Consider the following 17,420-nt stretch of genomic DNA (forward strand, 5'->3'; position numbering starts at 1 on the left):
TTTCCTGGATTTGTGCATTCCCTCAACTTTCCTCTCTCTCTCTCTCTCTCTCTCTCTCTCTCTCTCTCTCTCTCTCTCTCTCTCTCTCTCTCTCTCTCTCTCAAATCATCTTATTGGGAACTTTTATAGCTCTTGTAACAATACATGCATCACTTGTATCAAGCACATTTGTACATAAGTTGCCATCATCATGTTCAAAACTTTTTCTTTCTACTTGAGCCCTTGGTATAAGCTCCTCTTCCCCGCCCCCCCACCTTCCTCCACCTCCCACCCTCATGAACCCTTGATAAATTGTAAATTATTTTTATTTTCATATCATATAACAGCTGCTGTCTCCCTTCATCCATGTTTCTGTTGTTCACCCCCCTCTGAGGGGAGGGGGGTAGTACATCGATGATTGTGATCAATTCCCCCTTTTCTCCCCCTACTTTCCCCCTACCCTCTTGGTATCACTAGTCCCATTTCTGTTCATGAAGGGTTTAACTGGTCCAGCATGCTGTGTGTCGAGAGCTCTTATCTGTACCAGTTTATATGCTCTGGTCTCGCTGAACTGTAAGATAGAACAGGGTCATGATGGTTGTGTGTGTGTGTGTGTGTGTAGCATTAAAGAACCAGATGAGTATTGTGTGTTTTGTTAGTGCTATACTGTATGCCTGGCTGTCTCGTCCCTTCCATGTGACCCTTCTGTGATGGGATGTCCAATTGTCTACAGATGGGCTTGGGTCTCCACTCGTACCTTCCTCATTCTCAACATTATGATTATTTGTTCTGGGTCTTCTGATGCCTGTTATCTGATCCTGTTGATACCTCATGGTCACACAGGCTGGTGTGCTTCTTGCATGTGGGCTTTGTTGCTTCCCTGCTAGATGGCCGCTTGTTTAACTTCAAGCCTTTATGACCCTAGACTGTATATCTTTTAATAACTGGATAACATCAGATTTCTTCACCACATTACCTTATGCAACCATTTTGCCTTCTACTAATTTGTCGGGAGAATGAATATCGCAGAATTCTAGGTTAATAAAACAAAGTGTTCTTACATTGAGGGAGGGCTTCAGTGGAGGCCCAAGGTCCATCCACGTCCTCAATATATTGCCATATAATATATGTACATAGGCCAATACCTCTATTTTTGAATTAATAAATATTACTAAATACTTTTATTGGGGGTTTGAACATCTCTTATCACAATCCACATAGTCATCCATTGTGTCAAGCACATTTGTACATATGTTGCCATCATCATTTCCAAGGCATTTTCTTTCTACTTGCGCCCTTGATATATATCAGCTCCTCATTTTCCCCCTCCCTCCCCTCCCCGCCCTCCCTCATGAACCCTTGATAAGTTATAGATTACAATTTTCATATCTTACATCATCCTCTGTCACCCTTCACCCATTTTTCTATTGTTCCTCCCCCTGGGAGGGGCTTATACATTGATCCTTGTGAGCAATTCCCCCTTCCTACACCCACTTTCCCCTTACCCTCCTGGTATCTCTATTCTCATTGTTGGTCCTGAGAGGTTTATCTGTGCTGGATTCCCTGTGTGAATCGACTTGATGGCACACAATAACAAGAACAACAACATCTTCCCCAAGAATATACTTGCTCCATCAATGTTGTTGCTGTGAATCGACTTTGAGTTGATTCCCATTCAGAGCCAAACCATGTGTTTCAGTGTATGACAGCTACATGGGGTTTTGTTCATTTTGCTATTTGTCACTAGGTTGATTCTTTCTCTTAGTGATCCCGTAGGACAGACTAAACTGTATCATAGGGTTTCCCAGGTTGTAATTATTATGGAAGCAAACGGACTCATCTTTCTCCTACTCCACAGGTTTCTTCCACAGGGATAGAGGGTAGAATTCCAATATATATATATATTGGAAGGACACAGTCAATACGTAACATGTGGACATTGATAAATGCTATCAATCAAAGGTTTGTACAGTTGTTGTTTTTCTTTTAGTCCAGCGAGCTAGGTTTGAAATATTTTACAGCATAGTACTTGGGGTTACCAAGTGGTCCATTGTCTGACAAGAAATTACTTGGCCATACAAAACTTCACTGGACAAACAGAATGGAATGGCCTGCTGGTGAGAAGGGAGGAAGAAAAAGGATTTGGTGGCTTCCCATAATTTCTGGCCCTTGCGGCATTAGCTTTCCAGGCTGGAGAACCTAAGGTATAGGCCTTCAAGTGACCCTGAAGTGATCAAGTGAGTCCAATCCTTAAGAGAAGTGGGATGAAGAGGAGTCTCATTGGACAGCGAAGGCTACAATGCAGTGTTGACCCATTGCCTGTGATGGAGGCTGTTCTATAGCAGTGGTTCTCAACCTGTGGGTTGCAACTCCTTTGGGGATCAAAAGACCATTTCATAGGGGTCCCCCAATCCATAAGAGTAGCAAAGTAACAGCGATGAAGTAGCAACGAAAATCATTTCATGGTTGGGGGTTCACCACAACATAAGGAACTGTATTAAAGGGTCACGGCATTAGGAAGGTTGAGAACCACTGCTCTAGAGACTGAGTCTCACTGCCAGTGATCCCAACAGGCTGTTGGGAGAAGAGGCAAAACATGATGGCAGCCATGCTCCTATTAAACAAGTAACAAATGCTTGGTGGGGCAGAAGAGTGCAAGAGAATGTGGTCAAGGGCATAATGCAGGTGGGATACACCATCTTTCATGGAGGAATACATCTGGCACAAGACTCTTAGCTCTTAACAAAGTTCATGCTCTCTTCAAAGACCGCAAATGAAGTTTGTCAAAATTCTGCCCGATCAGAGAAACAACAGCAGCAGCAAATTCTAAATGGTGACCTTGTGAAAATTGGATACAACACACAGCCCTCCTGATCATCCATCCACCTTTTCTTTGACAAGCATTGAATGCTGCTTACATTTCCTAATTAGCACATCCTAATTAATTGTCAAATACAAACAACTGTAAATCATGGATAGCCAAATAAAAGTGCAAGAATGCACAGAAATTACTTATTCATCCAGAAAGGTCAGCGCGATTGTAGTAGATACAGGCTCTATTGTACCATGTCCCTAGTTAATGTCAGGAATCTGCTTTTCCACGCATCCAATTAAAACATGTTGACTGTCTACCGTGGGCCAGGCATACAAGAAATACTGAGAAAATTAGCCGGAGCCCTTGCCCTTGAGAAATTCATAGTCCAATAGAGGGAGAAAGGCATGTAAATAAATATTCTTAATGCAGAGAGATAAGGAGAATACATATGCTAATTTGAAGGCATATTTTCTCCAATGAGATGGTGAAGCAATGCTTAATGCCTCACACAGAACATGCAATTTATTCTGCAGGAAGGTAATATAAATGTTTAGCAATTTCAGAAATGGCCTACTCATCTATTGTGCGCAGTCCCTGTGCTGCCTGGTAAACAGCTGGGCTTCAGTTGGTAGGGTACAGTCTGAAGCCCTTCAAATTTTATAGATTCTGGACTGTGTACACAGACAGTACCATGCACCCACGCTGACTTTGTGTCCAAATCAGGCATTTTGAATATGTGCATTCAATTCTTCCCAGGCTCCTTCCTATATGGTAGGAACTGTTATCATTTCTATTTTCCAGAGAGGTTTAAAGTCGGTAGGTCACATGTTGGTCATATGTTGTTAGAAGACATTTCCAACCCATATTGACCCTATTCAGAATAGAACGAAACACCGCCCAGAACTTCACCTTCCTCACCATTGTTCCCATGCTGAGCCCATTGTCGCAGCCACAGTGTCAATCCCTCTCCTTGAGGGCCTTCCTCTTTGTCACCGCACCTCTACCAAATATGAGATCCTTCTCCAGGGACTGACCTCTCCTGCAAACACAGTCACGTGGTAAGTGGCATTTGAATCCATGTCATCTTTCTTCAAAGTCGATCTGGTAGCAGATTGGTTGCCTACTAGCAAATGCTGGCTTCAATAAAGAGCTTGCACCAGAAGTTAAATAAACTATGCCACATTAGTTCAGCTACCTTTTTTTTTTTTTTGATAGCCAGATTTTCTGGATAAAGGAGTCAGTCAATGTGTTGAGTTAATTTCTGCTCTAAGTTCCTTATCTTGTCAGCACTTTGCTTAGCACTTGGCTGAACTCTATTGACTTCTAGAAAGACAATTATCTTAGATTACTCGAGAGCAGTGGCTCTCAGCCTGAGGGTCGCAACCCCTTTGGGGTCAAGTGATTCATAACTGTAGAAAATTACAGTAATGCAGTAGCAACAAAAATAATTTTATGGTTGGGCGGGGGGGTCACCACAACAGGAGGAACTGTATGAAAGGGTCACGACCTTAGGAAGGTTGAGAACCACTGCTCTAGAGCCTTTGTGGCGTGCACACCTATAGCAGAAGAGTATTAAAGTGCACTTAGTATTGACAGTTGAGTCCACCCAGAGGTGTTTCTGAAGAAAGCCCCTTGGAAGCCAACTTCTGAAAAAGCACCCAGTGTAAACTTGATGGAGCACTGTTCTATGCTGACACACATGGGGCCACCACGACTTGAGGTAGACTCAATAGCCACCAGTGATTTGTCTTGAGTCATAAGTATTTTGAGAGGTGTCTGCCCCCCAAATCTCCAAATGAGCTAATGAAGTAATGCTGTACATGAAAAGTATTTTGAATCATATTCTTCTTGCCTCCTGCCAGAAATAGAACTTTAGAGGGATTGGCAATCTTAAAATTGGCCAGGGGAATTCTGTGTAATGGATTTATTGGCAATCCTTCTTGGCACATTGTAAATACTCTGACCCTATTACAGGCTCTTTGCTACCTCAGTGCCCAGGACTTGTTCTCTCACTCCTTTGGCACCTCTCAGCATCCATTCCTGTATTCAAGGACCAATTGTTTTCTTTCGACACAAGATTTTCTATCCCTATTTAAGATTTACGTTGACATTTACTCCTGTGATCTAGCAATTCCAAGAGAAATGTGTGTGTGTGTATTTATGAAATGATATGTATAAGAATGTTCCTAGAAACTTCATTTATAATAGCCTCAAATGGAAAACACTCCAAATGCCCCTCAACAGTCAAATGGTGGTTTATTCAGACACATTCAGATAATGGACTACTTACACAGCAACAAGAAAGAACAAAGTATCTACATATTACTAATCAAGGATGAATCGCACAGATACGTCATTATGACTGAAAGTAGCCACACAGAGTATATACGGTATGATTGCATTTATGTGAAGTTTAAGAATATGCCAGCGACTGTGTCGGGATAGAAATCAAAGTAACGATTACTTCAGGGAGAGATGTACAGTGGCTACAGAGTGGATACAAGTATAAGAATGACTTCGTAATCTAGACTATATTTATATTTATGGCTATAAATATTCTCATATATATTTATCTAGCTGTTCATTTAATATTTACAATGCGATGAGGATTCTTAAACTTTAGTAATAGGAAATCCTAAAATGTACTCCAAAGAGACAAGATCCATTTAAAGGGTTATCTAGTAAGAAATCTAAAGCCCTTAAGTAAAAAATGTACACACCTTTTAACCCAGCAATTCTACATCAAGGAATTTCTCCTACGGAAATAACCATGAAGACGCATGAAGATTCAGCACTACCATACATGCCTTGTCCACAACTGAGAAGGTGTTACAATAGCATAATATCGCTATAAAACAAACGACCAGGTAGAAGTGAAATACGAGGTTTTAGGGAATACTAAGTGCTACGGAAAATGCTAACAACGTAAAGGGGGAAAGGGACAAGTTACAAAGGAAAAAGAATCTTTTGAATCCCTACCCCCAGCCTCATTACAGTAGGGACCTGCATCCTGTGAACCTCGCTTCCCATGTGCACTGACTCTGAAAACGTCCAACCCAGCAGCACCGGCTCAGGCGAGACTTGCTATCCGGGAGACAGCCAAGATGGCATCAGTCAAGCCACTGACGAGAAGAAACTCAGGGATTCCTCCAAATTAGGGGCTTGTCAAGCTGGGGAGGGGGAAGGGAGTCAATGGCAAGGAGTTCAGACAGTGATAGCAATGGTGCCGCACTGTGCGATATGACTGGACTATGGACTGATGTGATATCTGGACCAGCTCCCGATAAAACGGTTTTGAAAAAGCAAACAAGCAAAGATGCCCATGTAAAGAAGGGAACCCTCCCAGGGTTTCTGTAGGGTTGCTTCGTTTGGTGGTTTGACTACCAGAGAGAGTCCCAGGAACAGTTCTTTCCTGTCCTATAGGGTCCCTATGAGTCGGCATTGACTCGATGACCTGAGTTTGGTTTTTGAGTCCAGCTACTAGCTATCCTACAAAAGCTTCAAACATTGTCAGTGACTTTGAGTCGCTCGGAGAGGAGACCAGTGGCGAGGAGGCCATCTGCAGTCCTGACCCCGGTCACCTTTGGCTGGCACCCCGCTCTCCCAGCCAGGCGGGACTGCACCTTGATTCATCCTCATAGAGGGGCCAGGTGGCACAGCCGGCTAAGCATCAGAGGGCTAGTTTGAACCTACTAGCAGGTCCTCAGGAGAAACGCTATGGGTTGGATCCACCCTGAACAACCAAAGATGTCCAGTATGGCTTGTTTGTTTTTGTTTCTTTTAAAGTGTCCTGTTTCATAGAGGGGGTGCTTCAAAAATATTTCTGGAAAATGTTGGTTCTCTTTTTAATTCCATTTTTTCCACAAGCGTTTTGATGCCCCCTCAAGCAAACAAATCTATTTGTGCTTTTCAAGTCAGTATACAGAAGACATTCCTGTGTCTGGTGAATATGTATTTGTTGATCTTGAATATGAAACTAGAAGGCATTCACCCACTTGCTAAATTCGGAAGTTATATGGTAGGTTATTTGCATTTGGACTTTCAAAAAATTATCGTCTGTTTCCAGCAACGAGTATGTTACCACTTGTATCATTAGATTCCTGTGGAAACTAGTGTGTGTAGGTGTTGCCCTCATCAAATGAAGTCAGTAGGGTTTCTAGCAAAATGAAAATGTAAATGAGGTTAGTAGACAAAAAGAGAATGGTACCATTATTTATGACAAACTGTAAAGCCATCACCCAAACAGCAAATGGATACATGAAAGCATTCTGAGTGACCCACAGTACAATGCCTTCGTCATTTTAGAATAATAGTAAATATAATCTTGTTCGAATAATAATAAAAATGTATCCTAGAATTCAGTAAATCAAGAGCCAAACAGATGCATACATGGAAAAAATCCATAATCCTCCAGTGATCATCACTTTGGAGAACTTTGTGATGGAGATAAAATGATCATCACAACGCAGTTTCAGATTCCCCTCATTTTTTACCTTTTGCCACTTCTACTTCAAATAAGTTGTCAATAAAGCCATAGGGAAATCTCACTAGTCCAAACAGATTAATGACATAGAGATTTACAGGTGTCATGGAATTAGAAGTCTGGATTGTCAAATATGTCCATTTAGCAATGAATGCTTACAGACATTTTAAGGGAAAAATATGTATAGGGCTCTCAACTATAAGAACATCAACCTCACTGACAGTGCATTTTAACAGCTTCAATCTCATTTTTACGGATGCCACAGCATCCTGAAATTATCAGATAAAATCGTGCCCAGGTGTTTATTATAATCCCCCACCCCCAGGAGAGATATCTATAGGCAGTTGAATTTTTCCCTTCCCCCAGTGGGAGGAAGGTAACTATGGTAACTATTTCTATCGACTAACATTATAATTTCATGTTGGCTAAAGCTGCTAGATTTTTATTCATAATCATCACCTATTAAGGGAATCCTTGAGAGCATACTTCTGGAAGCACGGTCCCTCTGTTCATCCTTTATCTGCTAAGTAGTCATTAAAAGAAAATCACACAGACAAGATAACCCAGTTAGAGTTGTCAGGGTTTTTGGAACCATTACTTTAGCTGCTTGTGGATGATTTGCTTTAATGTATCTCATATTTTTGGAAAGCAGATATTTCCATGACTGTACACACAAACAAATAAAAATCACCTAGCTATATTGTGCACTTGACTTTAAAACAAAATACGTAAAGGAATCCTGGTTTATGCTTTAAAAAATGAACCTCTAAGACTCTGCGCTAGGCTTTGGGGTGATGAGCCTGAAGTGAACCTTGAGAACATAAGCTATTTAGGCTGGAGACCAGGGGAAGAAATCAATGAAGAAAACTGGTTGGCCTTCCTGCCCTGCAGAGTTGATAGGCGTTGTTTTCACGGCTAGAGGTAGATGGTTTTCACCTACCTTTATACACTCACTCCTGTAATTCCATATGAGGTTGCCAGATGACAACGAGCACAGGCTCACCAATGACATTTGAATTCCAGATGTTTTCCTTGCTGTCAGTTGTCACCAAGTTGATTGTGACTCGTGGTGACTTCAATTGTGCAGAGTTGAACTGCTCTATAGGATTTTCAGAGCTGGGACCTTCTTCAGAGGCAACCTCCTCAGTGTGGATTCCAACTTGTAGCCATTTATGCCATCCAGGATTCCTTGAATTTCAGATACATTACACACAATTTTTAATATAAGCGAGACCCAAATATTTTGTGGGATATGCATATACTTAAAAATACTTATGGTTTACTTGAAATTCAGATTTAACTAGGAGGCATCTTATATTTTCATATGCTAATTCTGGCAAACCTACCCCCTGGGCATTTCTTTACTTTGTACACCGACAGTGATAATTTTAAAAACTAATCAAATATCAGGTATGGTCACTATTAACGCTCTTCTCTTTACTCCTTGTTTTGGTCACTTGTTTTAGTTCCACAAGGGCTGGTTGGGTATACCTGGACAACCAGGTAGGAGACTTGGGTCACCTCCAGAAACTCCCACTCTTCTCATTTGGGGAAGCCACTGACATTCTCGTGGTACCCTTACTTTTGCTCCTTTGTTTTCAAAGAATTTTTTTGTTGTGTTTAATGAAAGTGATCTATACCCCGTATAAGTACTACATACCCAGTACAAGCACTACATACCCAGTACAAGGAATTTCAAATGTTCTAGAAAGAGTTAAAATTGGTACTAAAAGTTTCCTTGAACCCACCTTTAACTGTCACAATACACAACCTAAGAAGTCACTGCGTTGAATCCTTTCTGCTGTATTTTGTCTAGATTTTTGTATGCCTATACAAACATGTACTTTATGCCTATGCAAATTTTTATATACGTGGAATCATAAAACATATTACTCTTTTTCTTGAATTTTTTTTTCTCTTTCAGCCCATCTGTAGACAACTGGACATCCTCTTACAGAAGGGTCACGGGGAGGAGATGAGCCAGTCAGGGTGCAGTGTAGTAATGATGAAACACACAACTTTCCTCTAGTTCCTAAATGCTCCTCGCCCCCCACTATCATGATCCCAATTCTACCTTACAAATCTGGCTAGACCAGAGGATGTACACTGGTACAGATAGCAACTGGAAACACAGGGCATCCAGGACAGATGATCCCTTCAGGACCAGCGGAGAGAGTGGCATTACCGGGAGGGTGGAGGGAAGGAAGGGTAGAAAGGAGACCCAATTACAAGGATCTCCATATAAACCCCTCCCTGGGGGACAGACAACAGAAAAGTGGGTGAAGGGAGAAGTTGGGCAGTGTAAGACATGACAAAATAATAATCATTTATAAATAATCAAGGGTGAATGAGAGAGAGGGGCGAGGAGGGAGGGGGAAAATGAGGAGCTGATATTAAGGGCTTAAGTAGAAAGCAAATGTTTTGAAAATGAAGATGGTAACAAATGTACAAATGTGCTTGACACAATGGATGTATGTATGGATTGTGATTAGAGTTGTATGAGCCCCCAATAAAATGATTTAAAAATAATATAGATCTTGACTATTTTCCACATCTCCATATGTAACTCTACCTCAGCTTTTTAAAAACTACCCTTTATCTAAGAAGATAAAATTATATTGGCTGTCCCTCATGTTGACTTTAATTATAGCTTGTCACATATGTGAAGAAATGTGAAAATACATGTGAACACAGTACAAGTAAACTTCTATTGCATGTGGACTTGATAGAATCATAAAATCAAAGTAGACTTACAAATTAAATTAAAACTGCTAGAAAAATTTATGTGAACATTAACTTTAAAATGGTGTAAACTGATTGAGACATAAGTTTATGGTGGAGCGAGATAGCCCATTACTCCAATGATGTATAATGGTCAAACTGACTTTATCTTAGGCGCCCTTGGGTAGCACTTGGGTCCTCGTCATCAGAATCAACTCCCTTTTTCAAATAAACATCTTTAATCAATTCTATGTTATTTTAGGCCAATGAATTAATTGTAAGAAGCAAAATAATTTTTAAAGACTTAACTATTACCCATTTTCCATTGCATATGCATGATTATGGATATTAAAAATAAATGTGTGCTGCTAAGTACAAAAAAGGGGACACTTATACCCTGCTTGGTCATAGAGCAACAAAGGTATGTGCCATTAAGATACAATTGCTTTGTTCCTTTCTTGTTTTAATCTCTTTTTAATATTCTTATTGTGGTGAAATATGCTTTACCAAATGTTTGCCACTTCAACCATTTCAATGTGTAGAATGCAGTGACGTTAATCACATGCACCATGCTGTGCAATGACCATCACTATCTGTTTCCAAAATTTTTTTATAATTCTTTCAAGAAACTTAGTACACCTTAAGTAATGAATCCTCTTATACTCCTTTCCACTAGTTGCTGGAAATCACTAATAATCTTTGCTTTCTATGCATTTGCCTATCCTATGTATTTCATGTAGGTGAGGTCATACAGTTTTTATCCTTTTGTGGTGGCCTTATTTCACTTAGCAGCTTCTTTTGTAGGTCCATCCATGTTGTAGTATGTTGCAGAACTTCATTCCTCTTTATGATTGAATAATATTCCATTGTATGAATAATATTCCTTGTTGGCATAGTGGTGAAGTTCTCAGCTGCTGACAGGTTAGCAATTTGAACCCACCAGCCATTCTGCCGGAGAAAGATGTAACCGTCTATACCTATAAAGATTACAGCCTTGGAAAACCTACCGGGCATTCTATTGGGCCCCATGGGGTTGCTATGAGTTGGAATTGACTCTATGACCACAGATACCGGGTTGATGCATACGTTATGACTTTACTCATTCATTTGTTGATGGACACATGTGGTGTTTCCTTCCATTGGTTATGGTGAGTAATGCTGCCATCAGCACTGGTGCACAAGTATCTGTTGGAATGTCTGCTTTCAGTTCTTTTTGGAGTCATGTGGCTGCTAACCCTAAGGTCAGTGTCTCACGCCCACCAGCTGCTCCTTGAGAGGAAGATAAGGCTTTCTCCTCCTGCAAAGATTAATGACCTCAGAACCCCACAAGGACAGGTCTACCCCATCCTATAGGGTCACTGAAATGGACTCAGTAATTGTATATGATGGTAATTCTACTTTTAAAAGAAATTTTATTTTAATCTTTGAGAAACCAGTACACTACTTTCCAGAGAAGCTGCACCGTTTTATATGCCCTCCAGCAGTGGACCGATATTCTATTTTCTGCCTACCCTGACAACACTGTTAGTTTGTTGTTGTTATTTTTTGATAATAGCCCTCCTAGTGGGGGTGCAGTGGTTCTCACTGTGGTTTTGATTTGCATTTTCTTAGTATGAGTTGGAAAGGACTCTACAGCGGTGAGTGGGGGTAATTAATGGTGTTGACCATCTTTTCATGTGCTTATTGGTCATTTTTGTATCTTGATGGGTGAAAAGACAGTTTTCTCTGAGTTTTCTCTGCCAGTGAGAGCCTTGAAGTGACTCAAATTTCACCCTAGTATTCTGTACTAGCACTACTGCCCAACTTTTACGTGGATGTACTGTGATTTACTAAGGCAAAACGTATCACTTTGCCATACATTTTCTTCTGTGCATTTCTCATTAACCTAGGACAATGTAGTATGTTGATTTCATCATATTAAACCACTTTCAGAGTATAAGTAATTTATAAAACAGTTCTTATTTTATGAAACTGTTGTAAATGTAAATTACAACTACCAAACATAAATATTCTCCTTGTCACGACAGAAAGAATTAAACAAGAGTACTAAAAGATGGATACTACAATTTTAACAGTTGGCATATCCTAACCTCCTGGTTGTAAGACCTCATCACCCAGCATATTAAGAGTTAAATGCCATTACTTCAGGCACCTGTGTGATTAAAAACAGAAAAGCAAATATGAATGGGGTTCCTTTATGATGTGATCATACTGATTGGGGTTCAGCAAATATTTTCTACAAAGGATCAGATGGTAAATATTTTCCACTTTGTGGGCCACAGTGTTTCTATTATAACTACTTGGCTCTACTGTAGCCAGAAAGCACACAAACAATACAGGAACTCACTGGGTTATTAATAAGACTCATGCTTAAGTCTGTCTTCAGATCAAACATGTGGGTAATTTGGAACAAATATATAAGTTTCCTATTTAGCATCAGTTAGTCAAATGTTTGTTTTAGTATATAGCCTATCTTTTACCTTTCTATGCATATGAAACATTTCCAAATACACTGTCACCTAAAACATAGTGGTACAAGGGGGATTCAAAAGGTTTGTGAATTTTTTTCCTTATTCATTAATTTCAGTTTTGCACAAACTTTCAGAAGCCACCTTGGGCAGTACATAATAATAATTCAGTAATAAAGTCCACCACTTGTCTTTCCCTTAACTCTATTGTGGTGGTTTCTGTGTTCCTGTGATGTGAGACGCTTTGTCATTGGTATTTTAAATATCAGCAGAGTCACCCAAAGAGAACCAGTTTGTGCAGAGCATAGAGACTAAGAATAGACTATGAAGAAGGAACAGGGTGTCCATCTCAGAGGAATTCGCCACTGACAACCTTATGGATAGCAACAGAGCACTGTCAGATACCGAAAAACCCATGAATACCAGCAGAACACTGTCAGACATAGTGCCAGAAGTTTAGCCCCTTAGGTCAGAAGGTATTCAAAATATGGATAAGGAAGAATTGCCTTCTCAAAATAGAGTTGACCATAATGATGTGGGTGGAGTAAAGCCCTTGAGAATAAAACCTTTAGGACCTTCATTTGCGATGGGGCACAACTCATAATGAATAGAAAAAGATGGAACTATCCATTAATAATGGGAACTTGAAATCTATGAAGCATGAATCTAGGAAAATGGGACTTTATAAAAAATGAAATGGAATGCACAAAGATAAAAAAAGCTGGGCATTCTTGAGCTGAAATGGACTGGTACTGGTCATTTTGAATCAGAAAATCATATGGTTTACTATGCTGGGAATGAGAATTTAGGAGGCATGGTGTCTGATTCATCATTTAAAAGGATGTTTCAAAATCTACCTTAAAGAACAATGCTGCCTGCAATAACATTTATCTGCATACAAGGAAATGCAAACAATACAAATATTCAAATCTATGCACTAACCATCAAAGCTAGTAATGAAGCCTGAAGAATTCTACCAAGGTCTTCAATCTGAAATTGACCAAACATGCAATCATGAAGATGCATCACTAATTATTTGCCATTTTAACGTCAAAGTTGGAAAAAAAGAGAAAGAGTAGTTAGAAAATATGGCCTGGGCAAGTAACATTGTGCGGAATATCATCCAACAATGGTTGCAACAATACATTGAAGGGGAGCTGCCGGGGGTTCAGGCTGGAATCAGAAGAGGACATGGAGCAAGTGATCTCATTGCTGATGTTGGATGGCTCATGGCTCAAAGCAGAGAATATCAGAAGGATGTTTATTTTTGGTTTATTGACTACGTCATGACATTTGACTCTGTGGATCAAAACAAGCCTTGCGAAAAGTAGTAATTTCAGAACACTTCCTTGTATTCATGTGGAACCTGTCCATGTTTCAAGAGGCAATTTTGTGACTAGAACAAAGGCATATGGCATAGTTTAAAGTCAGGACAGATGTTTGTCAGGTTTGTATCCTCTCATCATACTTACTCAACTGTATGCTGAGCAGATATTCAAAGAAGCTGGATCAGGACTGGAGGAAGACTTATTAACAACACTTGGTATGCAGATGACACAACTTTGCCTGCTGAAAGCGGGGAGGACAGAAAGCACTTGCTGAAGCTCAAGGTTTGCACCCTTCAATATGGATTACAACTTAATGTAAAAAACAAAAACACAAAGACCCTCATTGCTGGCAAATCATAGAGACCCTGTAGAACAGGGTAGAACTGCCCCATGCAATTTTATGAGAGTGAAACTCTGATGGTAGTAGAAAGCCCTGGTTTTCTCCCAATTCAATGTAAAGAAACTGGACCAATACGTAACATCTGTACCAATAAGTAGCAGCATGATACATGGAGAAAAGATGGACCAATAGGTAACATCAGTGTAAATGGCAATAAGATGGAAGTTGTCAGAAATTTAGTTTGCTGGAATCCAAAATCAATGGTCATGGAAGAAACTGCCAAAAGATCAAATGATGCAATGTAGTGGGTAAATCTTCTGCACAACACTTTTTTAAAGGGTCTAAAAGCAAAGTTGTTGCCTGGAAGACTAAGATGAGCCTTGCCTAAGCCATGTATTTTCAATCTCCTGATATGCATATGAAAGCTAGCCATTGATTAAGGAAGACCAAAGAAGAATTGCATTTGAACTTTGGTGCTGGTGAATAATATTGAATGTCCCATGGACTGGTAAAAGAAAAAATAAATCTTTGTAGGGAGAAGGATAGCCAGAACGCGCCTTAGACACAATAGTAGTGAGAATTCATCCCAAGTACTTTGGGCATTTTGTCAGGAGAAACTATTCCCTGGAGAAGGACATGCTTTGTTACGTAGAGTAGTAGTGAAAACAAAAGGTCCTCAATGTGACAGATTGACATTTTGTCTTCAACAATGGGCTCTAACGTGAGAACAATAGTGAGGATGGCACAGGAGGAGGTGGTGCTTTGCTCTGTTGTACATGGGATTGCTATGCATCAGAGTCGACTTGAAGGCACCTAAGAAACAAACAAAAAACATGTGGTACTCTACTGTAATAGGTAGGTTTATTGTGCCAACCTGGCCAATAGGAACATGTGGGATTAATAAGGTTGCACTTTGATTAGAGGGCAAAGAGATAAATGGCTCCGCAAGGTCCATCCCTCTCTCTCTTGCTTTCTGGTAATGGGATCCGTGTGTGGCAGCTTTAGCTAGTTCTCTGCCTCAATTTGTGAGCTACAGTACCTGTGGGGTAGCCAACCCATGGATTGTGTCACTAGAGCTTGAGGTTCCTTCAGGACTGCCTTGCTACACTGCTGGTGTATACATCACTTCAGCTGGAGACTGGTGGATCCTACTGTCTTGCATTGCTTGAGTTTGATATCCCATCTGGGCCTGCTTCGCTAAGCTCATAAGCTGCTGATTGTTGGTGACCCACCCTGCTATTTGCTGCCTGTGGGCGGACTGCCTGAATTGCCCAAGAGAAGACTCAGCTGTCTACTTCCTTGACCATGGACCCAGCAGCCCTCATGAGTTGAAGAACTTCCAGTACACTGTTTCCATGGAAGTGAGTTGAACTGAGCCTTCTGTACTGCTGTGTGTACTGATTAGCTGTTACATTCCTCTGTGCTTTATAAATTAGAATATATTTCATACCATATATCTTTATGATATGAGAGAATATCTTTAAGGTAATGTATGCATTTAAAAATATCCAGTACTGTAAGAAAGCATCATTAAAGGAAATTTTCTTAAGCTATTTAAACAGGAAAAAAAGTCACAATTAAAAGTTAACATACATTCACTCTCATTACTTTAGAATGCCAGAAGGGACATTAGTGAGGTAAAATTATGTTAGTCTGAATAGTTGGATGATGATGGAGAAGGTGGTGAGATGGTCATTGTTGACGTTGATGGGCTTGGTGTTGGAGAGTTGGGGCTTGATTCTGTGACTGGAGATGGCGAACTTCTTACTGGGTGGTGTGTACAGAGCTTTTTTTTGTTTTGTTTTCTAGTTATCAATGACCTTGCCGCAGCTGAGGCCCTCAGGCACTCATTCTATTTGATCTCTGTTTATTGGAATCTTTCTCCTCTTTATCATTCCTGCTTCAATGAAACAAAAGGCTTCAACTAATTCTTTTGTGAAAATTCTTTGGGTCCTAAGGTTTTTAGGTCTTCTGTCTCCTTCCTCAAATACTATCAATTGTTGCTTTTGATCTGTAAGTTTTCTTTGGCTAGTTCTTTGGCATGGGAATTGAGCAATTGATATCTATTTGTAACTGATTACCAATATCAACCACAGCTTGCTTGGCTTCAGCAATGTCATCAGCTGTAACCCCCCCCCAATGTATACAAAAAAGTGGGTGTGCAGTTCTTTCCATTTCCACTTCTTTCCATATTTGACGTTTTCTCTTCATACCAAATCTGTCATATTTTTATGATACTATAGATGTTGTAATCCCTTCAGGACTCCCTTAGGCTTATCACCTCATCTTTGGTAGCTCTGACTGCTTGTGAGCAAATCCACTGTAAAGAATAGGCCTTAAAGGAGGTTCTCACTCGCTGATCCATTGGTTGAAATAGTGATATGGTGTTGAGTGGGCAAAAATATGACTTTTGCATCGACATGAAGGTCATCTAACATGCTTATATGCCCATCTAAGCATTTTAGGTGGGTTGTCAAACAAAAAGAATCTTTTTTAAAAAATTCTTTTTATTGTTAATCAGGTAAGGATTTACATATCAGATCATCATTTTGTATGCTACAACTTTAATCAATTATCAACCTCCTGCTAATTTGTTCTGCCTTCCTTTTTCCCTGCATTTTAGTTGGATATTATCTTCCCCCTTATGAAATTGACACTTGTCTATCCTCTGCCCTATTACTGCCCATTCCGTCCCTCCCCTTTCCCATCCCTGGTGATCATCAAAATCTGATTCTTTCGATATGATAACATTTATCTTGGTTTTCATTTCTTTTATAACGGTGATCTCATACACTATTTGTCCTTTTGTATTTGAGCAACTTCATTCAGCACAATGTCCTTGTTTGGGCTGATGATATTGAATTTCTCTATCATCTCTTGCAACTTCACTCACTACCATCTAGTGGATGCCAACTCATAGCAACCCTATAGGACAGGGTAAAACTGCCCCTGTGGGCTTCTAAGACTGTAACTCTTTACAGGAGTAGAAGTCCCTGTCTTTCTCCCAAGGAGTGGGATGCTGGTTTCTAACTGCTGACCTTGTGGTTAGCAGCCCAATTTATAACCACTACACACACTACACTACACCTGTTCCTTCCCATAGATATAGTCATTTTGATTCCTGAGTACGCTATCTGAGGAAGTCTACATGTATAGTTGTTATTTATGTTGTTGAAAAATGTTATTTGTGATGGATAGTTCCTTAGTCCTGCAATATTTTATCATGTGATTTCCAGCTTAATTTCTATCACCAAGGCTATAATTTCCAAATAATATTCTTCCCTCT

Source organism: Tenrec ecaudatus, chromosome X (genome assembly GCF_050624435.1).
Source record: "Tenrec ecaudatus isolate mTenEca1 chromosome X, mTenEca1.hap1, whole genome shotgun sequence".
In the NCBI taxonomy this organism is placed as follows: domain Eukaryota; kingdom Metazoa; phylum Chordata; class Mammalia; order Afrosoricida; family Tenrecidae; genus Tenrec; species Tenrec ecaudatus.